At 39.3% G+C, this 24652-nt stretch overlaps 1 long non-coding RNA gene across 1 annotated transcript in view; it reads left to right on the top strand.

Moving 5' to 3' along the window:
- Nucleotides 1-24652, top strand: part of LOC144771854 (uncharacterized) — a 385300-nt gene that overhangs the window by 27891 nt on the left and 332757 nt on the right. Inside the window, exon 2 of the long non-coding RNA XR_013599518.1 lies at nt 3249-3424. This is a non-coding gene — a long non-coding RNA (uncharacterized LOC144771854). The remainder of the gene's footprint in view (nt 1-3248; nt 3425-24652) is intronic.

Raw genomic sequence — 24652 nt, 5'->3', positions numbered from 1 at the left:
GTTGCTTTGTTACATTTCCCTCTAGCCCACCCAGCCCAGATGCAATTTTTTTGTTCCTGGGTTGCTTGGCTTGTTGCCGACTACCTTCGGGGGCATTAGTTTCCTTTCTTTTTCCTAATAGGGCTATAGTACTAGTGGCTGAGGTAACCCGTAGCTGCCTAGTGCGGGTAGCTGGGGGAGAGGGCGGTAGACTAGGTATAGGGGATGAATCGGAGTCCGAAGAAATGGACAAACGTACATTCTGAACGGAACCATTTACTGCCTGGGGACCACTCAGGGGAACCTGGAGAACAGCAGTGCTGGTAGACAACTCAGCAGTTGCCACTGGTAGATGAATCTGGCATGATGGGTCCAAGGATAACCTTCTTTCAACAATTTCGATTTCCTTGGCCACAGCAGATTCTGCTCTTTTTAAAAACGCATCCAAAGTCCCCACCCCCCCACCCCGGGGCAAACTTTTGAAGTAGATTTAGACATAACATATAAACTGCCAACAAATGTACAATTTTAAAGAGGGCCAGCCACAAATATATTCACTAATGTAAGAGCTTAACCTGATCGTATAAATGTCTTGCGCCTTACTTCCCAAGAACGCTAGGAAATGTCAGCCAAAGTTGTTATGGGGGTGGCCCAGCCCAGCCTCTTCTGGCCCCTGATGGCCACAGATGGCCCGCCCTTTGCCTGGGCTTAGCCCGGCGCACGCCGGCGCACGCCCACGCGTGCCCGCGCTACTGCAGCTTTGTTCCTCTTTGTAGAGCGTGAGGCGTCCTGGGGGCGGGCTGTCAGGGAGAGGGCGACCAGGTGTTGTTGGTCAGTTCGGGCAGCGACTCCTGGGAAATGGAGTCCCTGCCGGCCACGCGCTCCACTTAGTCAAGCTGTTGATTAACCCCTCTGTGCCCTCAGCACCTCCGAACCAGTTGAGGTGATGCTCCTGTTGGCTGTGGCTCGAAGCGGCACCCGCGAAGCGGGTGCGGCGAGTTGCTGCGTTTGTTCTCCACCCCGCGGTCAGACAAGCCAGGGCTCCACGCAAGTAAGCAAAATGAACAGTGTCCCGCAGTGAAGGAGAAAGCTGGGATATTTAATCCGTCAGGCGTCCTGGGGCGGGGCTGTCAGGGAGAGGGCGACCAGGTGTTGGCAGTCAGTTCGGGCAGCGACTCCTGGGAAATGGAGTCCCTGCCGGCCTCGCTCTCCGCTCCGTCAAGCTGTTGATTAACCCCGCTGTGCCCTCGGCACCTCCGAACCTATTGAGGTGATGCTCCTGTTGGCTGTGGCTCGAAGCGGCACCCGCAAAGCGGCACCCGCGAAGCGGGTGCGGCGAGTTGCTGCGTTTCTTCTCCACCCCGCGGTCAGATAAGCCAGGGTTCCACGCAAGTAAGCAAAATGAACAGTGTCCCTAAGTCAATTAGAACCTTCCAACGATCTTTGTGATATGCTGGTTTAGTTTTTCCTTCTGGTATCACAAAGATCTGGGCAGATATTGAGCTGGAGAGTGCTGCCCAATCAACCTCCTTGCTATCTGTTCCAGTTAGACTCACTCACTTCATTGAGATGACACACACAGTTGCACCCATTTTATATCCCCGAGTGTTTGGTTTTTATCTCCCTGGATCTCTTTCCGCATTTAGGGTTCTGTGCCTTCTGTCTTTTCTCCCCAAAAAATTCTTCTTTATTGTGTGAGTGAAGATGCTAGGTTTTCCTCTCTTTTGATGTGCCCCCCAGCAATAGAACTCCAGTCAGTCTGAAGTTTCCAGATGCTGTCCGCCTACATCATGTTCAGTTCTTTGGCTGATCTCAGGTACCTCAGAACTGAGAACGTTTTTACATCAACACACGCCAGTTTGGCAGGAAATCCTCAATCAATCAATCAATCAATCAGATTTCTTATAACACTTGTCTATTCATCCATAAGGGTCTCAAGGCACTGAGTGGGGTGCGAGGTTGGTCTGCGGTTCAATCTAGAGCCAGGTCTTGAGGTCCATTTTGAATTGCGGCAGAGATGGTGATTGCCTGAGGTGCAGAGGCTGGGAGTTCCAGGGTCTTGCAGCGAGTTAGGAGAAGGGTCTTCCTTCAGCGGTGGTCTTGCGGATCGAAGGCCAGGGCCAGTTGGGTGAAACTGAGATGTCTGGTGGGAGTGTAGAAGGAGAGGCGGTGGTTGACGTATACAGGTCGAGCGTTGTGGAGGGCTTTGTAGGTGTGCATGAGGAGCTTGATTGATAGGTAGATAGGAAGCCAGTGAAGGTCTCTCAGGTGGCCGGTGAAGTGGCTGAGGCGTGGGATGTTCAGGCTGAGTCTTGTGGAGGCGTTCTGGATGTTCTGCCATTTCTTTTGGAGATTCTGGGTGGTGCCAGCATAGAGTGCATTGCCATTGTCAATTATGCTGCTGATGAGTGCATGGGTGGCCATTTTTTTGGACTTGGTGGGGATCCACTTCAAGATCTTACAAAGCAGGCGGAGCCTGTGGAAGCAGGAGGGCAAAATGGTATTGATTTAGGTGTTCATTGAGAGTGAGGAGTTCAGGATGATGCTGAGGCTTGGTGCGTAGTTCATGGCTGTGGGTGGGGTTTTGAGCGCTGCGGGGTCCCAAGGAGTCGTCCCAGGCAGAAGGGATGGAGCCCAGGATGAGGACTTCGGTCTTGTCTGAGTTAAGCTTGAGGCAGTTGTCTTTCTTCAAGGTGGCGACTCCCTTCATCCTGTTGTGGAAGTTGCTCTTGGTGTCTGTAGTTATGTATGCTAGGGAGAGAATCAGCTGGGTCTCGTTGGCATATGAGACGATGTTGAGTCCATGGCTTCTGACAATGCTCATTCATAATTATGAATAATGCTGCCAACTCATTCCCATTCCTGTCTTTTAAATACCTACCTCTTTCAAACTTCCTGTGATTGATGCTCATGAAATCTGCTCCAGCTTTTTAGTAACTATGAAGCTCCTGAGAGGTTGCCTGCTGAGTTCAATCCAGCTTCTCTCTCTTCTCATACCCTTTTTCCCCTCAGTAGGTATTCAATTGACTTGAGTTACCGAGCATAGGGCATTACTTTCCCTGGGAGAGAGTAGGATTAACTTTCACCTTCAGAGCTGCACGTGAGCCTCTTTGGGATCCTGACGCTCACTGGTATCAGTTGTAGGGTTCTTATTTCTTTATCCTCAGAAGCCTTCATTGGTTTCAGGTCAAGATTAGAATGATGCTTAAGTCTCTGGTAGTAGAAATCACAACTATGTACTATTTTTCCCTTTTTTCCTGTCATCTAAGGTTCAACTTTGCAAGACACAATGTGTCCTATGCTCTACTGGGAAAAAAATACTGTAAGTCCCCAGGAGAAACAGTCCTATTTGGAGGCACAGCTTTCACTATTACAGCTGCTGAAGAATGGAACGAACTGCCCTCTGAGATTCAATGTCTGCCATTTTCACTGTCTTACGGAGAAGGTTTGAAACCCTACTTTTTAATTGATAAAATATTTTGTCCATTCACAGATATCTTTCTCTGGTTATGTTGTTACTTCTGCAGCACCCTGAGGCTCTAGTATCCATGCACTGAATTAATACCTATACCATAACATAACATACCATAACAAAACATAACATACCGATTGTTGAACAAATATTAAACATAGTCAAAACAGTGCCCTTCACTTTTATGATCTTCAAGAAATTTATTGTACACATTCAAATCAACCAGAGTCCTTTGATGCAGACTGCCTCTATTTTCTGAGTATTATACAAATGATACATAATGTACTTGTAACACTTAAGTGGATGATAATTCAAATGCTTGCACAGGAATGACTGTTTAGCAGAGATGATGTTAGAGCACTGCACAGTTTGTTTATTGTAATTTAGTCTGATAAGGGTGGAAAGCAACATCTAATTTGTTTACTGATTGGGAGTACACTTTCCTTGGGTTACAAATCATAGGCCTGATTCACATACCTTAAACAATAACCATAGAAATTCACAGAAAAAAACTGAAAACCTTTTAAACTAGCAAAATCGCTAAAATTCACCAGTTACAGTACTTTCAGGTAAGTTTATCTCGTGCCCTAAAGTAACTAAAACTCTCAACCCCACCATGAACACTTTTATTATCAATTATGTAATTTCAGATATCATTAGGGATGTTATCAAAGAAGTCATTGATCATGTCATGAGCGATGTAATATGTGAGGGTACAAGAAGTGCAGTGTATTTCTATTTTTTTAATCATCAATCTTTATTAAAAGTTTTCTACAAGGAAAAAGTTAAGATTCTTGCGTACCTTGAAAAATGTCAAGTTAAGACACACAGCTGTAACATATGTAATGTCTGAAACTGTAAGGTTCTCAAAAGCTACATATCAACTACCCAATTGCACCAAGGATAGGTTTCCCCTAATGAAAAAAAGATAAAGAGGGAAGAGTAAAGGAAAACATCATGTCACTGCAATCTCTATAATTTTTTAATGTAAAGTCGTGGGTTTGGGTGCTCAAACCCCCAAGGGAGCCTAACTCCCTGCAGCACATAGCTGATTGTCATGTATCAATATAAATGATTTAATTTTGTGTAAGGCAGACATACTGGAGTTGTCAATGGTCAGAATTCCAAAATATAAAAACTGGGCATATTGGCTTTATCAAAGGGTCAGCACATTGACATATATCATGCTAACTTAATGTCTTGGTTAAAAAATCCACACATTAATTTATCATTAACATAGACAATGTACATATATATAACCTCGAATTGGTGCCTGGTTTGGACCTAATTTTTATTTTGCTGCATGTCATTCAGGACACTGAGACTCTGTTTCCCCTCTAAATAACTATTTTTACAAATTGCTTTTTGACCTCGGGACTTATTTATAATTTGCAAGGTTTCCATCATATAGACTATGTTGCAGGACTCCTGCCTGTTTTACCGCGTTTTTCTTTGGTCAGCAAGCAGCATTATGGGACAGGTAGTCCTAATAGGACACAAGCACGAGTTGGGAAGCAGATACAATTGTCGAGTAGCACACTTTGTGCTCAGTTGGGCCCCTGGGAAGCAGCTGTGATTTATCCTGTCCTTTTACTTCTAGAGAAATGTACTAAAATCGCGGTTTTCAAAGACTGGGCTAGAGGTAACATTGTTTCCGTAACAGGGGTCAGAGGCCAAATGCTAATCAATCTACCATCTGTGTTGATGAAAATATCGAGTCAGAGGTTGTGGGTATGCAATTATGAGGCGGATAAGTAGCAGCATGGTTCTTTTAGTATGTGCAATATATTTTACTTTATTTTACACACAGGCAATGCCAATGAGAGCTTGGTGGCACACTATGCAATTATTTGTTCCCACACAGCAACCTTGTATACTCATCGCAGGGCTACACTGTGGTTTCATGCTTCAGAGTATGTTGTCTATGTTCATTAATGCTTGTAGTGGGAGGGACTATATAAACCATTGATGCAATCGTGCCAAGTAGATTGATAAAGGCCTCTAGTAAGCCGAAACGCGTCTCTCTGTTATCTTGAGATTGAGGATGACCTGATCTAATAAAACTGATGCTGTATCCTGACTGCCTCGAGTCCGTGCCTTCTTCCGTGGATGTCTCTGTGGGAGCTGGTTGTTGTGATATATATATATATATATATATATATATATATATATATATATATATATATATTACCTACTGGCGGTCGCCAGTAGGTATATATAGTTAGGATTTTTTCCCTATGGGATTTTTGAAAATTCTATGTCTAATAACTTTGGCGTTTGTGGACGGAATTGGCTGAAATTTTCTGGAAAATGGAACATTTTGTTTCTGAGCAGCCCCTGGAAATTTGGGGGGGGTTCGTCCAGGGGGGGTCGAGAAAAAAGGGGGGTCCCAAAACGTGTTTTTAACATTGAGTTTTCCATAGGGCGGTTGGCCTCACTTTTAGCCCGAACGGCTGAATGGATTTGCATGAAACTTGGCAAAATTGTAGGGACTGGTAGCCCGATGTGCCTTTTGTAGGCCTCAATATATGTGCTCCAGTGGATTTTGAGAAATTAACGTTTAAAAAAAGATATATATCTGTAAGCGCGCTCCGGGCAGCGCTCCGGTCCGCGGACCTTAAGCGTACCGGAACTTCGCGTAGCTAAGCTGATTGGCTCTCCGGTGTCTGTCAACATTCTAAACAGTCCGGAGCGGCCGCCATCTTGTCTCTTGGTAGGATTGAGAGACAAGAGGAGGCCAAAACAAAGGGGGAAATAACCATAAGGGGGCATACTAGATCCTCCCTGACCCCCTAGGTTTAATGTGGAGGTTTTAAAAGGGCCCCGCGGGGCAAAAAAAAACAAACATTTTTTTGTTTTTTTTGCGTGGGGAGCGCCCGGTCCGCGAACCGGGAAGCGTTCTGGGCAGCGTACTGCAATGAAAAATGAATGATAGACTTTTCAAATGCTGTATGTTAATTGATTGTTGGTTTTGTTGATTATTTTTTATTTTCTTTATTTTTTAAGCATTTTTTTTATTGTGATTGTGTTTCATAATTTATTAAACTTTCTAACATTTCATTGTCAGAAATTTCATAATTATCATTGAATATACATTGTAGTCTCTGAGGGTGTAAAATGTCCTCATTTTCAAGGAGGTTATCTACTGCTTGTACACATTGCAGTAGTTCTTTGTCTAAAGTTTCATCGAAAAATTCAATATCATTTTCATCATTGATTTCTTGGCTGCTCTCTTGCAGGACAATTTGAAATTCAACTTTCTGTTCGCCTTCCATTTTGCCTGAAATTTAGAATAAAAAAATATATATTAGTAGAGATAGGGCACTGTTGGGATTAATTTTGGGCAGTGTATAGTATCAGAGTGGAAGTAGGAATATAAAAAAGTGTATGTGATTTAACGTAAGTAAATTCATAATTCTACAAGAGAAGCCTAACTCCAGAAAAAGTTTACCATATTAACTTATAGTGCACAATATACTTCAGTTTTAAAAATAAAAACTTACCTTTAGAAAGAAGTTGAAGGAATTAGTGAAAATCCTATTGAAATGTACACCAAGAAGTAGTAGTCAAAATGGCTGTGTTTTCTTCTCTTCCTTTATATATATTCAGGTATATAACCAATCAAATGTCAGGTAAAAAAAGTAGAAAATGAAAGTAACATTTTAATTGGTTGTCAATTCCAACACTTCAGATGTGTTTTGTGAAGTAATTTACCTCACGGTATTTAGAGAGGTCTACAGGCTAAATGGCTAAATGGAATTCCAATCAAATTTGTGAAAATGGTAGGGATTGGTATGTAGTATGAGCTAGTCTATATTTGGTGAAATTGTCTCCAGTGGCTTTTCTGTGAACTACTTTCCCACCTTTTTTGATGGTGCGCTTCCCAGGGAGCGACCCGGTACGCGAACCGTTGAGCGCCCCGGTTCGCGAACCTTAAGCGTAACGGGAGTCCACCATTTTGTGTTTCGGTCGAATTAAGATACAAGATGGAGGGCAAATAATGTTCAGAATGGGTAGAAGGGGGCACGGTAGACTTATCTTGACCCCCTAGGTTTTGTTAGGGTGGCTGAGGAGGCCCATATGTGCGAAAAAAAAACATTTTTTTTAAAAATTTCGCGAGGTTAGCTCCCGGTTCGCGTACCGGGTAGCGCCCCAGGGAGCGTACTTTGTTGAAAATTAGTGAAAAATGTTAGAGTAAAATAATAATTGTGAGTGATCAGATGTAGGGTAGCTCTGAGAAGAGCTTTTGGGTTTATGGTACATTTAGGTACTTATAAGTAGGTACCAATGCACATTCTTAAATTCAGAGTGAAAATTCTGTTGCCCTCATCTGAGAAGTGAACTCCATCTCCTCTGTAGATATCTTGCATGTAGTAACGCAAGTTATTGTTGTACAGGGAGCCCATTCCATGGTCTCTCATGTAAGCTGAAACAGATTTGTTTACATGCTTCCTCGACTTCTCAATTTGTGGACAAAATTGGTTTGACCACCTCCATTTCTGTCTTTGGCATATATTTGAATATACCAAGGCAGTCTGAGGAAAAAGTGCCATTAATTGCTCAAAGGTGTCCTTTAAAAGCATTTCCAGACCTACACCAGTCAAAGTGCCCAAGTCATTACCTCCACAGTGCACAATTAACAGGTCAGGTTTGGGCAAATGCATAAAGGTTTTCACCAATGGTATCAATTGGTGACATTTTAATCCTCTGTGGCCAAACCACTTAATTTCCACATCTTGTAAATTGAGGTTAGGTAAATTCCTGTTTTCAGTGTACCTTTGAGCCCAGTGAATATAACTATGTCCAACAATCCAGACAGAAAACATGGTGAGAGAAGGTTCTCCTGCAGTCAGATGAAGTGTGGCAATGAAATGGCAGTTGAAAAAATGAGAGTTTAAAATGAAAAAAACTGTGGAGTTTCTGTGTTCATGAAGCAGTAACAGTGATTGGTGGATTTTGATTGCTGAAAACAGAAAGTTAGGGTGCACGGATGAGTTATTTTAAAGATGTATTTTGAATGGTCAATAAAAAATCATTAAATGAAAGAATGCACTGGATATGCAGGTGCACTGAGAGTTCAGAGTTCAATTGCAACATTGTTGTGTGAACTTGCAAACACCAGAAATCTTCCAAGAGGTGGTTGCCATGCAGAAAAGGCAGAAAGGGCAGAGGGGGGAAGGGTTTTCATTTGAAAAAAAGTGAGGGAAGAGTTTTGATTGGGTGACATGAGAGATATGTGTGAAGAATTACAACATTTCTGTGCTTTTGATAGCTGCAGACTCTGGAGTGCATACCTTTTGCTCTGCTGAAGACAAATTGGTGTGTTTCTGAGACTGTTTTCAAACTCAAAGTATTTGCTAAGGTGAGAAAATATTTCTTTAATTTAGATAGAGAATAGTGTGCTTTAAGGAGAAAATTATGAATTATGTGGCGCAAATTGCTTGTAAATATGCTCCCACCTGTGCAAGGAAAATTTAGATTTTTAATGTTTGTGTTACATAGCCATGTTAAAAGTGATACAAACATGCTGCAAAGGCAATTAAAAAACGCTTTTATGTGTCTTAAGGACATTTTAAGTAATTTTCCCATGTGCAGTGTTTTGAAATTATGATTTGAAAATCGTTTTTGGGGAAAAGGAATTGTTTTTAAATTTATGACAAGGACATAATGGTGTATGCTTCTTTATAAGGCAATTGACTGTCCCTGATGTTATTTTTCCCATTTTAATGTAAGACCTTTCTCTGTGGCGCAAATTGCTTGTAAATATGCTCCCACCTGTGCATGGCAAATTTAGATTTTAAATGGTTGTGTTACATAGCCATGTTAAAAGTGACCCAACCATGCTGGAAAGGCAATAAAAAAACACTTTCATGTGTCTTAAGGACATTTTAAGTAATTTCCCTGTGGGCAGTGTTTTCAAATTATGAATTGAAAATCGTTTTTGAGGTAAAGGAATGTTGTTAAAATTTATGTGCGCCATATGCCCCCAAATTTCTTTTTCAGGGGTGCAGCAGGGTGTTATTGAGACACCCCTACACCTTTGGAAAAATTCCTAATTTGCTATGAGCTAATTGCTAATTGCAAATTGCACCTTCTTTCATATGGGCATTCTGGCGCATGGAAATGAATGGGTAATTTGCAATTAGCAATTTGCTCATCGCAAATTTGGAATGGTAAAGAATCGCTATTTATTCCTTAAAATTCGCTATTTTGGAAATGCAAAATAGTTATATGATACATATGGCGGTTGATGTCTAACAAGATAAGAAGCTTAGGGATACATTTATGATGACTGGCGCAATGAAGTGGACATCACTTACTTCATTGGTAGAGCTTTACATGTATTATGTCCTCTGTATTCTTCATCAAGCGTAACTTTAATCTGCAATCCTGAGTAGGCCTCACCTTAAACAAACCTCTGGATAGGCCACATCTTATCGTCATCCTGAATTAATCATTTAAAATGCTAGGGACAGATTTATGATAGGTGTATGCCTCTTTTGCGCCACTTACAAAACACTGTCCATGGGGAAATGACTTAAAATGTCCTTAAGACACATGAATGTGTTTTTTTAAAGCGTTTGCAATTTATTTGGGTCACTTTTAACATGGCTATGTGACTCAAACAGTCAAAATCTAAATTCACCATGCACAGGTGGGAGCATATTTACAAGGAATGTTCTCCATGGGGAAAGGTCTTATAATGTAATATGGGAAAAATGACATCAGAGACACTGAAATGCCTTATAGAGAAGCATACACCATTATGTCCTTGTCATAAATTTGCAAACCATTACTTTTCCCCAAAAACGATTTTCAAATCATAATTTGAAAACACTGCACATGTGGAAATGACTTAAAATGTCCTTAGTTCAAAATTTGCTATTCCTTATTTTGCGATTGCACTGAAGGATTTGCAAATTTTGCGATTCCTTAAATGCAATGTATCAAACAAAAAATATGTAAAAAATGACATTAAGGATTTGAAAACTACCACCAACTTCTAGTTTGTGGTAATTTGCGAATTCTTTTCAAAAAGCATTTTTTTCCAAAAAACAAAAGGTGCCATATGACGCCCATACATGCCCTTAGGGCATGTATGTGCGCCATATGCCCCCAAATTTCTTTTTCAGGGGTGCAGCAGGGTGTTCTTGAGATACCCCTGCACCCTTGAAAAAATTCCTATTTTGTGATGAGGTAATTGCTAATCGCAAATTGCAACCTTCATTCCTATGAGCCTCCTAGCCCATGGAAATGAATGGGTAATTTGCAATTAGCAATTTGCTCATTGCAAATTAGGAATGGTAAAGAATTGCTATTTATTCTTTAAAATTCGCTATTTAGGAAATGCAATATAGTTTGATGGTACATATGGTGGTTCATCTGTAACAAGATAAGAAGCTTAGGGATACATTTATGATGACTGGCAAAATAAAGTGCAAATCACTTACTTTATTGGTAGGCCTTTACATGTATTATCTCTTCTGTATTCTTCATGAAGCGTAACTTTAATCTGCAATCCTGAGTAGGCCTCACCTTAAACAAACCTCTGGATAGGCCACACCTTATCGTCAACCTGGATTAATCATTTAAAATGCTAGGGACAGATTTATGATAGGTGTATGCCTCTTTTGCGCCACTGTGCGTCACTTTTATGATGCAGCGGCGGTGCAAAAGATTTGCTATGAGGCGACAAAATTACAAATTGATGCTTTTAGGCAGATATGTCATGGTGTAAAAAAAACGTACCACATGAAACCGATGCAGCAGTGATGCAAAAGATGCACCATGTTGCAAGACAGGCCTCACTTGGGGCCATATGTATCAAGCTATTTGGCATTCGCAAAGATCAAAATTCTGCGAATTTCGGCCTTTGCGAATGCTAATTAGACAAATGGTATGTATCAAACAAGTTTGATGCAAAATAAGGAGTAGCAAAATTTGCTATTCCTTATTTTGCGATTGCACTGAAGGATTTGGAAATTTTGCGATTACTTAAATGCAATGTATCAAACAAAAAATATGTAAAAAAATGACATTAAGGATTTGGAAACTACCACCAACTTCTAGTTGGTGGTAATTTGTGAATTCTTTTCAAAAAGCTTTTTTTCCAAAAAACAAAAGGTGCCATATGACGCCCATACATGCCCTTAGGGCATGTATGTGCGCCATATGCCCCCAAATTTCTTTTTCAGGGGGTGCAGCAGGGTGTTCTTGAGACACCCCTGCACCCTTGGAAAAATTTCTATTTTGTGATGAGCTAATTGCTAATCGCAAATTGCACCTTCATTCCTATGAGCCTCCTAGCCCATGGAAATGAATGGGTAATTTGCAATTAGCAATTTGCTCATTGCAAATTAGGAATGGTAAAGAATTGCTATTTATTCCTTAAAATTCGCTATTTAGGAAATGCAAAATATTTTGATGGTACATAAGGTGGTTCATCTGTAACAAGATAAGAAGCTTAGGGATACATTTATGATGACTGGCAAAATAAAGTGCAAATCACTTACTTCATTGGTAGGCCTTTACATGTATTATCTCTTCTGTATTCTTCATCAAGCGTAACTTTAATCTGCAATCCTGAGTAGGCCTCACCTTAAACAAACCTCTGGATAGGCCACACCTTATCGTCATCCTGGATTAATCATTTAAAATGCTAGGGACAGATTTATGATAGGTGTATGCCTCTTTTGCGCCACTGTGCGTCACTTTTATGATGCAGCGGCGGTGCAAAAGATTTGCTATGAGGCGACAAAATTACAAATTGATGCATTTAGGCAGATATGTCATGGTGTAAAAAAAACGTAACACATGAAACCGATGCAGCAGTGATGCAAAACATGCACCATGTTGCAAGACAGGCCTCACTTGGGGCCATATGTATCAAGCTAATTAGCATTCGCAAAGATCAAAATTCTGCGAATTTCGGCCTTTGCGAATGTTAATTAGACAAATGGTATGTATCAAACAAGTTTGATGCAAAATAAGGAGTAGCAAAATTTGCTATTCCTTATTTTGCGATTGCACTGAAGCATTTGCAAATTTTGCGATTACTTAAATGCAATGTATCAAACAAAAAATATGTAAAAAATGACATTAAGGATTTGGAAACTATTGTGGTAAATTGGTGGTAATTTGTGAATTCTTTTCAAAAAGCTTTTTTTCCAAAAAACAAAAGGTGACATATGACGCCCATACATGCCCTTAGGGCATGTATGTGCGCCATATGCCCCCAAATTTCTTTTTCAGGGGTGCAGCAGGGTGTTCTTGAGATACCCCTGCACCCTTGAAAAAATTCCTATTTTGTGATGAGGTAATTGCTAATCGCAAATTGCAACCTTCATTCCTATGAGCCTCCTAGCCCATGGAAATGAATGGGTAATTTGCAATTAGCAATTTGCTCATTGCAAATTAGGAATGGTAAAGAATTGCTATTTATTCCTTAAAATTCGCTATTTAGGAAATGCAAAATAGTTTGATGATACATATGGCGGTTCATCTGTAACAAGATAAGAAGCTTAGGGATACATTTATGATGACTGGCGCAATGAAGTGGACATTACTTACTTCATTGGTAGGCCTTTACATGTATTATCTCCTCTGTATTCTTCATCAAGCGTAACTTTAATCTGCAATCCTGAGTAGGCCTCACCTTAAACAAACCTCTGGATAGGCCACACCTTATCGTCATCCTGAATTAATCATTTAAAATGCTAGGGACAGATTTATGATAGGTGTATGCCTCTTTTGCGCCACTGTGCGTCACTTTTATGATGCAGCGGCGGTGCAAAAGATTTGCTATGAGGCGACAAAATTACAAATTGATGCATTTAGGCAGATATGTCATGGTGTAAAAAAAACGTACCACATGAAACCGATGCAGCAGTGATGCAAAACATGCACCATGTTGCAAGACAGGCCTCACTTGGGGCCATATGTATCAAGCTAATTAGCATTCGCAAAGATCAAAATTCTGCGAATTTCGGCCTTTGCGAATGTTAATTAGACAAATGGTATGTATCAAACAAGTTTGATGCAAAATAAGGAGTAGCAAAATTTGCTATTCCTTATTTTGTGATTGCACTGAAGCATTTGCAAATTTTGCGATTACTTAAATGCAATGTATCAAACAAAAAATATGTAAAAAATGACATTAAGGATTTGGAAACTATTGTGGTAAATTGGTGGTAATTTGTGAATTCTTTTCAAAAAGCTTTTTTTCAAAAAAACAAAAGGTCCCATATGACGCCAACACATGCCCTTAGGGCATGTATGTGTGCCATATGCCCCCAAATTTCTTTTTCAGGGGTGCAGCAGGGTGTTCTTGAGACACCCCTGCACCCTTGGAAAAATTCCTAATTTGTGATGAGCAAATTGCTAATCGCAAATTAAACCTTCATTCCTATGAGGCTCCTAGCCCATGGAAATGAATGGGTAACTTGCAATTAGCAATTTGCTCATTGCAAATTAGGAATGGTAAAGAATTGCTATTTATTCCTTAAAATTCGCTATTTAGGAAATGCAAAATAGTTTGATGGTACATATGGCGGTTCATCTGTAACAAGATAAGAAGATTAGGGATAGATTTATGATGACTGGTGCATCACCAGGGATGTGTCAGTCATCCTGCGCCGCTGTTCCGCCACCCATGGTGTGCTGCATTTACAATGCGGGGCATCATGGGGCAAAAATGGCACAGATGCGTGATGTATCTGTGCTGTAAAGGTAGTGATTGCTGGAGTTGTATCGCAAGTGCGATGCAGCTCAAGCAAGGCTCAGGGGTGCCCCATCTCCACAATGTTGCGTCAAGACCTATGCCTGCTTAAAGCAGGCGCAGGGTTTTGACGCAGCTTTCTCCTATCTGATTGTAAATACGGCACACCATGGGTGGCAGAGCAGCGGTGCACGTTAACTGGTGCATGCCTGGGGATGTGCCATTTAACATAAATCTGCCCCTTTACATTTAAGTATGTGCAGGACACACAGAGTCGGTGAGGCTTATCCAAGGTTAAGAAGAGATGAGTCCTGTTCACTGAAAAATTAGACATAGTCTTCACCTGATCAGCATTGCTGGACATGGCTAAATAATAGCTGCAAAATATTACTCTTGTTAAACAATTTTACTATTATAATCTCTGAGATTTGTCTCTTACTCTGCAACATCTCATTGTTGTTATCTTTCTTTAAAGATAAAGACAACATCAACATGAGTGACAATCTGCAATCAGTTGATTTTGACCTCATCATTGAACTTGTAATTGAAACATCAGTGGATGTTGATCCATTGGATGATTTAAATCCTGAGGATGAAGAAGAGCGTGATGAGGATGCAGATTTGTCCGAATTATATGACATAGGGTGGGAAGCTGACCTGCTTGAGCCTATGGAAATATAAACATTTATTTTTAAAATGTATAATTAATGAAAAGTAAAAATGTAAACCGTTTAATTTAAAAATAAAGACACCTTCAAAAACAGGTTATGTGTAGTGTCTTCAATAAAATATTAAAATATGCTCATAAAATTAGATCAGATTCACATATAAAATAGCACAGGTAACATAAATATAAATGTCATTTCTTTTCTGCTATTTCTGTATTGTAAATTTGCCAAGGACTAAAAAATCTTCTATTTAAAATGTCAAGTAGTGTGTTAAGTTTTTGATCATTGTTATTGATTTACTGTTTGGTAATAATGGTTAATAACATTTTTTATTATATTTTACCACAGATTCAACTGCAGATCATTTCAAGATTTCACCATGCCAACAATAGAAAGACAGAGAAAGGCTGCAAAATGTCAAAGACAGCAGGTGAAACAAAATAAGCAGCAGTCCTCTAACAAAAATATTTGTCAAGTCACGAAGAAAGCACCGGGTAAGAGCACAAAATATTTCATAAGAAATATGTGTAGTAAAAAAAATATTACTACAGAAAATGTTTCAGTCCATAAAAAGAGAAGCAAATCAAATGGAAAGGAAAGGCCAATCAAAAATGTTACTGCTAGAGCAAGAGATAAGTCTGTGCATGATAGTAGAAGGAAACAACAGTTTAGGGACATTCGTAAACGAATGTTCCGCAACAGGATAATTGGCAATTTGTTAAAAAATATTAAGAAAGGTCAACAGAAACTGGTTTTTTATAAGAGAAAAAAAAAAGTTGAGAAAGTTATTGATCAGGCATTTGAAATTAAACGTAAGTTATTTATTTTGATAATCAATAGAATTAGGAAGCTAAACAAGGCAATTTATGATTTCAAAAGAAATAGTAGATGGAAGAGAATAGTTAATCGTAGTAATTTTTGTGAAGTTTTTTCTGGAGAATGGATGCATAGTTCAAGCTGTGAGGCATTTTTTAATGAGGAGAGTTATTTCCAGGATAATGATTTGGTGCATGCAGTTGACACCAGTGGTCGTGCTTATGAAGTGAAAGATGGTTGTCCAGTTGAAAAAGAAAAACTTGTGACAACAGAGACAGAAGAGGTGTTAGGTAATGAGGTTTTAGGAAGACGTGCTAAGGGTCCTGTGTACACCTGGAAGTGTAGTAGTATTTGCAGTGTGCGACAGGATTCCATCAATTTGCTTTGTGATTTTGTACGGTCATTTAATAAGAAAAGTTTGAAGCAGAAAATAAGGTTGTTGCAAGAATTAGATCCTTGCAGAGTGAGAGAAGTGACAGGTTTGCATGGTCATTCACTGGCTTGTCTTTCCAGGAGAGTATGCCAGAGTGTTTTTCATCATTTCAGGATGCTAGCAGTGCATCATAATAAAGTGAGGAAATTAGTTAGAATGTTGTATTATGCTAAGAGTCCAGCAATTATGCTTAAACAATTATGCGCTGCTCTTTTGCATGGTTCTGAAATAGATGTGAAGAACATATGTGAAGAAATTGAGTTTTGTTACTTTGGAAGTAAAGAGGAGAATGTTGAAATTGACCCAGAAGAAGAGGGTAATGTGGAAGATAGTGTACAGGTTTCCAGTACAGATAATTTCCAGAGGGAAATTGCGACGTTTCAGGTGAAATCAAGTGAGAGGCCTAATTTCACTTGTGTGTGTTGTCGACGCACTTATTATAAGAATCAGACTAAGTTAGTGGATTTATATGCAAAAAGTGAAAGGGAAAATAATAGTGAATGGAAGGATTTTGCAACATACTTGATGGTAGAAAATTGTTTTGATTTGGGATTTGATCAACGTGTGTGTACTTATTGTTGTTGCAAATTAAATCAAAACCAGATGCCTGCTAGAGCAGTTCATAATAATCTGGAATTGGTTGAGATTCCTTCTGAATTGAAGGATTTAAATACTTATGAATCTATTTTGATTCAAAGTATCCATCCCTTTCAGGCTATTGTAAGAATGGAGCCAAAGACAGGGAAATTGCCTCCATCAGATTTACAGAGAGGATTAAAGGGAAGAGTTGTTTATTTGCCTCTAGATTTGAAGAAAAACATTAACACAATTGGAGTAGAAAAAGTGGAAGAGGAACCTCTGGTTCTCTTAGTTAATGGGGTTCCGACAAAGAATAAGAAAATATGGTAAGATTTAGTAGATGTTAGGAAAGTTAAAAAGGCAACATTGTATTTGAAAAAAAATAATAAATACTATAAGAATGTATATGTTGCAGAAGAGGAAGTAAGTGAGGAAGAGGATAGCGATTTGTGTGCTGATCAAATTGAGAAAGTAGAACCCTCTACTAGTGAAGAAATATATGAACATTATAGTGTTCATCCTTTGCATTCCAAGGAAGTCATGGGGAATGCTATTGAGTTGTTTCAAATTAAACAAGCCAAAGGGAGTCCCATTAGTGTTTGGGAGGAAAGTTTGGAAGCTCGGTGTTTCCCACAGCTTTTTCCAACAGGTCAGGGAGGAAGATATGATGAGCGACCTCATCAAATTCCTGCTTCTGAATACCGGACTTTGCGATTGTATGCAGGAGATGCTAGGTTTCGACAATGCATTCCCTATTTGTTTCATCTCCTGTTTGAAAGCGATCTGTCTGGACTGTCATATGCAGTGAACCACATCTTGAAAAGTGGTATACACATGCAAAACATCTCGGCAAGTGACTTTATGGATAAAGTCAATGTCCAAGACAGTATTTTGGATTCTCACCTGATTAATCTCATGGCGTGTCAGCGTGGTACTAATGAGTACTGGTACCGTCGTCATGGTGATTTAAAATGTATGCTGAGGAACTTAGGTACTCCCACATGGTTCCTCACTCTGAGCTGTGCCGAGTATGGCTGGGAAGACTTACTTGAATTTCTACGAGAGGCAAATGCTAACGTAGATAACATCGAATTCAAGACACCCGGAGAACTGTGCTCTTTGGATCCAGTCAATGTATGTAGGTACTTCAATCATAGATTTGAAGCTATGATGTCTTTCATCATGAATAAGAAGAATCCACCTCTTGGAGAGGTGTTGGATTTCTTCTGGAGAAAGGAGTACCAAGCAAGAGGTGCTCCTCATATACATATGTTGCTGTGGATCAAGGATGCACCTAAATTTGGAACGGATCCAGAAGACTCAGTGATGAGTTTCATCCAACAGTATTCTACGTGTGCTGTTCCAAACGCAAAGGAGAAGAAAAGCCTAAGAGAAAAAGTTCTGCGTTTCCAAAGCCATCGATGTGGAAAGTACTGCCGTCGTAAATTCCGAAACAAGGACAAGTTCTACACCAAATGTCGTTTCGGCTTTCCACGACCGGTGATTTCTAAAGGAAGAGTAAACAGTTTGATGTCTTCGCTGCGACATAATGTCATGAAGAAATCACCTAAAAACACATACAATTTGAAGAGGAACGAAGAGTCCAAGTACATCAACGACTACAACCCGGTGATTTTGTCCATGTGGAATGCTAACATGGATATACAGTTTGTGGCTGATAACTGTATGGCTGTGGCTCGGTATGTGACGTCTTACATCACCAAAAAAGAGAAGACAGAATTGAAGGATATGTGGGAGGACATTTCCCATGAAAAGAGCCTCAGCAAGAAGTTGTACAGTTTCAGTCTGAAGATGTTGTCGCATCGAGAAATCGGAGCGTACGAATGTTCTGACCGGTTGTCTTCAGCAAGTCTCTATGCCAAGTCCAGGAGTATCATTTGGGCGAGTCTTGGTCTTGCTGCAACGCGTAATCGAGTTCTCAAACCTGTGCGGGAAATTGAGTATTTGGCGGAAAAGGAGCCAAACAGTACCGACATTTTGAAGACCAACATGTTGGATACATATTATCCAAATAGAAGCAGTCACCTCGACAATGTTTGTCTGTATGAGGTTCTTCAAAATTACATATTCAAGAGGAACATCAAAGAAGATACTGAGAAAGGAGTGTATGCTGTAATAGGAAGTGAGGGATGTCTGGTCAAGCAAAGAAAATGCCACTTGGTAAACCATCGAAAATTGAGTGGCGAATCTCCTGAAAAAAAGGAGTTTTTCTATTTAGCACTTTTGCAACTTTTCAAGCCTTGGCGTGCAGAAGAGGAACTGCTTGGAGATTTCCTCTGTTACGAAGACTCTTTCAATGCCGCCAAGGAGACCATAGAATGTCCTGCTTTTCCCAAATATGTAGAAATGTTGAATGCGGAAATTGAGCAGGAAGCAACGATTGCAGCCGAGATTGCCAGAGACAGTTCTCAGGACAGTCAGAGTTCTGCTTCATTGAGTCAGGATCCACTAGGAGGACCTGTTATCGAAAATGAAGCTGCCACTGCCATGAATGAAGTGGAAAGAGCCATGGCACATGCTCAGGAGGATGCGGTTAACTTAGAAGAGTTGGAAAGACAACTCAACGTTGAGCAGAGGAAAATATATGACGAAGTTACCATGCAAATTGATCATGGATTAAGTCATGACAAGAAAGAGTGCTCATGTACGTCGTTGAAGCCTGTCCGACTGTACGTGAGTGGAGAAGCGGGAACTGGAAAAAGTTTCCTCATTAAAGCAATTTCATGCTATTTGCAGGAAAGGACAGAGTCATCGCTGTCTTGTGTTGTCACCGCTCCAACTGGACTGGCAGCACATAACATTAAAGGGATTACTTTACATCGTTTACTGATGCTGCCAGTGGAGCATGACAACAAATTACAATATCACAAGCTATCTGGAGATGCTTGCTTTGAAGTTTCAAGAATCTTGAGGAAAATGAAACTTCTTATTATTGACGAAGTAAGCATGGTTTCCAATGTCATGCTTGCCTTTGTGCATTTGAGAATGCAAGAAGTTCTCAAAACAGAGTATGATGTGTTATTTGGTGGCAAACACATCATTGTTTTCGGAGATCTTCTGCAGCTGACACCAGTGAAAGGGCAACCTGTGTTCAAAATGCTCACGCATGAAGATACCAGGAAGTGCCTAGGCAGCATTGGCAACGTCAATATATGGTTAAACTTCAATTATGCTGAACTGCATGAAAATATGCGTCAGGCGAAGGATGAAGTTTACAAGACTATTCTACAAGATGTTAGAATTGGAAAAGTGACCGAGCATGGGAAAGAAGCTTTACATGCACGATTACTGTCAAATTTATATCCAGAACAAGATGTTGTGCCTGAGAATATTTTTCAGAAAATTACTGATAAGAAATCTGGAATATGTTTGATGCCAACTCTTGCAGAATGTGCCAAATTCAACAACAAAATGTTGCATTTAGAAAAGCAAGAGATTGTGAAACTGGAAGCTATTGACAGAGTAGAGCATATGGGATCAACAATTATTTTGTCTGAGAATCTGAAAACAAAATTGGATTCATTAGAGAAGAGTATATCTAAAACTGCAGGTTTTGAAAAGACTCTGAATGTGTGCTTGAACTGCCGTATAATTTTAAGAAGGAATTTACATGTTGAAAGAGGTCTGGTAAATGGATCAATGGGTAATGTTGTTGATTTTGTAAAATACAGAAATAGAGATGGAATAGAATTTTTAAAAATTAAATTTTATGGCATTGAGGAAGTACAGCTAATTGGTCGTTGCTCTGCTAGATTTTTGCTTGTAAAAGACTTATATGTTCGCCGTAAGCAGTTTCCTGTTTGCTTGGCATATGCGGTGACAATCCATAAATCGCAAGGTTTAAGTGTAGACTGTGCATTGGTGAATATTGGCAGTTCTGTGTTCAAGGAGGGTATGGCATACGTGGCATTGTCACGAGTTAGAACTTTATCGGGATTGTACTTGATTGAGTGTGATGTCACAAACATTTGTGCGGATCTAGATTGTGTTAAGGAATACAATAGGTTAAGAAGAGAGTATGCGTCACATTTGCCTCAGTATCCTTTGTTTGAGAAACGTGTGGTAGGCCGGAAACGAAGAAATGTGACCAATACTGGGGAGGTTGTAGCAAAAAGACGAAAAGTCGATGAACCTAAAATTACAAGCAGAAACAAAAAGGATTCTGTTGAAGATGTTGTTGGTTTTCAATTTGAAAACAGTTCTGGTGTCAACTGCTATGCTAATGTAGTGGTTAATGTTTTGTTTTCTCTAGAAAATGTAAAAGAAGAGATTGTGGTCAATTCTGATCAAAGATTTTGCAGTTTGTTAAATTCTGTGTTAGAGAAATGTAGCACTGATAGAAGAAACCTAGAAAGTGTGTCTGAAATTCGAAATCTGTTAGACAGATGTTCAGGCCAAACACAATTCTCTCAAAATATTCAGCAAGATTGTCAGGAGTTTTTAATGTATATGCTTGATGTATTGCATGCTGAAGGTGTAGATGTAGATCAGCTGTTTGGGCTTTCTTATCAATGGCAGCATGACTGCGAGAACTGTATGGTATCAAGTACTACTAGTGTAGACTCAGAAAGATTTATATATTTAACTTTGCCAGACAGTAAATCAGTCTCCTTTAATAAGCTAGTAAAAGCAGCTGATCACAACATGGAGTGTAGCCAATGTAAATCTGAAATGATGTCCACATTATGTATACGAACATATGGCCAGTATGTCATTTTAATGTTCCAACGATGTAGGCCTGATGGAACAAAATTGACAACTTTAATGAAAAATTTTGTAGCTTCGCAGTTGTCAATATCAGAAAGGACTTTTGTAACTGCAGCAATTATATATCATGACGGCCCTTCAATAACATCAGGACATTATACAGCTTATTTAAAGTGTAGAAATGGCTGGTCATTCTGCAATGATTCTGTTTTAATTTTCAAAAAAAAATTGCCATATGACCTTAAAAACTCTTACCTGGTGTTTTTAAAACCAAAATTTTAGGGAAAGAATCTCGGGATGTGCTCTGAGGAATTTCAAGAAGTTCTCATGGCTCCTACACTATTTGGCCTTGAGGATAAGTGTAGTACAGAGACATAACTTTTTGCCATAACACTGGACGTCATGGAGAAATACATGCACTTTGAATGAGTTCAGAAAAAACTATTTCTTTTTATAAGCTAATTGAAGCAGCCAATCAAAACATAGAGTAGAGGGAATGTAAGTCTGCAACGCTGTCTACTGTTTTACATTGCTTTGTGATTGAAAGTGATGTAGAGAATTAAATAATTGTAGTAGTCATAGAGTTAGTGTAAGTCTGCTTCATAGTAAGCAGTATCAGTGTCATAGGAAATGTAGAACATGACTGAGCAAGAAGGGGAAGATATTACTATTCCAGGATTGTGAAAATGATCTTCAACATTTTAATTCTGAAAGTTGCGGAAATGCCAAATGACGGGATTGGCTTACAAGAAATCCAAGAGTTATAAATGGGTCTGACAAGATTTGGCCTTGTGGAAACTTGTGGTAGAGAGCAAGAAGTCATTTATTGCATGTAACATGTTTTTAAAAACGATGGAGATTTTCTTTCAGAAAGTGGCGGGCTGAAAGTAATAACAGCACAAAAGAGTGTAAGCTGTTCATAGGACATCCTTTGACGTCATGGAAAGTAAGTTAACTTTAAGGAGTTCTGAATTCTGATTTCTTATGTTGTATGGGTTTTTTAAACACAATCATTTTGATTGTGTTTTTTTTTCCCCGCTGTTATATGATGAATACCTTCAAGTCACTGTTTTTAGTGAATTTTGATACATTCTGAGAACAGCAAAAATAAACCATTTAACATGTATAATTAATTCTGTACTGTTTGCATTTATGATGTATATGTAGAACTGTGTAGGAGGCATGGAGAAGGTGAGGCTTCTGTAAGTGTCAAAGTTGTTGCATGCAGTGCTGCACTTCTGCGTATTCTTTCATATGCTAGACTACATCTGCACAATGAGATACCTAAGCAAAGGAAACACAAGTGATGTGATTGTGAAATGAGCAAAATAAATTGCACGTATTTCAATTACATCACCTGTGTTTCCTATCATTACGAATCACATTGTGCAGATCAAGTTTAGGTCTGTCCAGGGAAACATAGGAGGTTTGGACTTTGTTCAAGAGTGCAGTGGACATGACTCACTTCATTGGTAGACCTTCACATGTATTATGTCCTCTGTTCTCTTCAACAACTCGAAATTTCATCTGCAACCCTGAGTAGGCCTCAACTCAAAAAAACTCTGGATAGGACACATCTTATTGGCATCCTGAAGCAATTATTTAAAATTTTAGTGTCTTGCGACACTTTTCTGAGACAACAGCAATGCAAAAGATGCACCGTGTTTTAAGATAGGCCTCACTTCATCTGCATCAAGATACTGTTAGTTTAAAATGTATATCTTTAGGACTGTGTAGGGGGCCTGGAGAAGCAGAAGCTTCTGTAAGTGTCAAAGTTGTTGAAAAACTGTTTGTCCTTCAATCTTTTCCCTTGTCTTTTGTAATTTTTAAATACATGTTTTAATATTTTTGAAATGTTTGTTCTCTCTTTCACAGATTGAAAGTATAAAAACAAAAAGTGAGTAATTTAACGACAATTATAAGGTAAATGCTTTGTACTCTTTTCGTTACATTTCTATCACATTCACCTACTATTAGTTCCACTGCTTCATTTCTTTAACCCTCAGTTTCCTGCCTTTGCTACTTCCCTCATTCCTTTCTCTATTACCTACTTACTCAACTCCTTCCACTCTTTTTCTCAGTCCCTCTCTTCTCATAGTTCCTCACTCTTGTTCACTCACTCCGTCTCTATTACTCTTAGTGTCTTTGACTGATCACTCTATCACTACTTGTTCATAATGCTTTCTCTGTGTAGTTGAAGCACACTAAGGGGCATATTATGAATACAGCCAATAAAATTATTGCTCTTTTTATTGACAGAAAACTGGTGCAAAAGTGGTTTTAGCGGCAGTTTTCTGTCGCTAAAAGCAGCTTTAGCGACACATTTCTGCCAATAAAAGCTGCAAAACTTTTATTGCCTATGTTGATGATATGGCTCTATGTTACTTACATTTCTTTGCTGTTTCAATTAATCTTTTTCTGTTATTTTTTGTTTTCTGTTTTCTATTTTTTCTCTCTGTTATTCCTCATGTTTTAATCTTATTTTGAACATTCACTCACATTCTCCAAGAAACTCTTCTTTGTTAATGTTATACTCTCTTTTTTTTTCTTTCACTTCGTTATCTATTTTGTTTTTCACAATTATACCCTCTTCCGTCTTTTCTTCGGTAAATAGATCTATTAAACAGTATCTCTTCTTTACTCCCTATAGCTGTCTTTCTTTTAACATCACTCTCTGTTTACTTTCCTTATACTTACTCTTTTTAAAAAAAAAAAAAATTTGGGGTTAGCTCCCGGTCCGCGTACCGGGAAGCTAACCCGGGAGCGAACCAAAAGAAATAGAGCTTGCCAGAGTGCTAAACATTCTAGCAATTTTTTTTGAAAGGGAAGGTAGTTCTGAAAAGAACTTTTTTTTAAATATTTTTGTTGTTTTATATTTTTTTTTAATTTTTTGAACATTTTTTGTTTTTTTTGTATTTTTTGAACGATTTTATATTTTTTTTGGTTTTTTTTGGGGGGGAGGAACAACAAAAAACAGGCGTTGAAAAGGGCTCAACAGGAGCAAAAAAAAAATTACTGGGGGCGGTTAGGGCAATCATGGTGTTCATACGCCAGGTTTATAGCATTGATGCTCATGTTGCCACACGCTAACAACGCACGACAGTGCATACAAGAGTGTATCATGTGGCCAAAATTCTCTTGTATATTTGGCACAGTTTCCCGTGCCTCTTCTGGTGTTAACGCAATTGGTAATCTTGGTCTGGCCACAGGAGTTGGTCTTGGATTGTCCTGCATATCCCTTATTTCCGCCCGGCTGTAAT

This window comes from Lissotriton helveticus, chromosome 8 (assembly GCF_964261635.1).
Source record: "Lissotriton helveticus chromosome 8, aLisHel1.1, whole genome shotgun sequence".
Lineage (NCBI taxonomy): Eukaryota > Metazoa > Chordata > Amphibia > Caudata > Salamandridae > Lissotriton > Lissotriton helveticus.
Note: the sequence above shows the minus strand (reverse complement) of the source record. Positions and strands in the feature narration are given on the sequence as shown.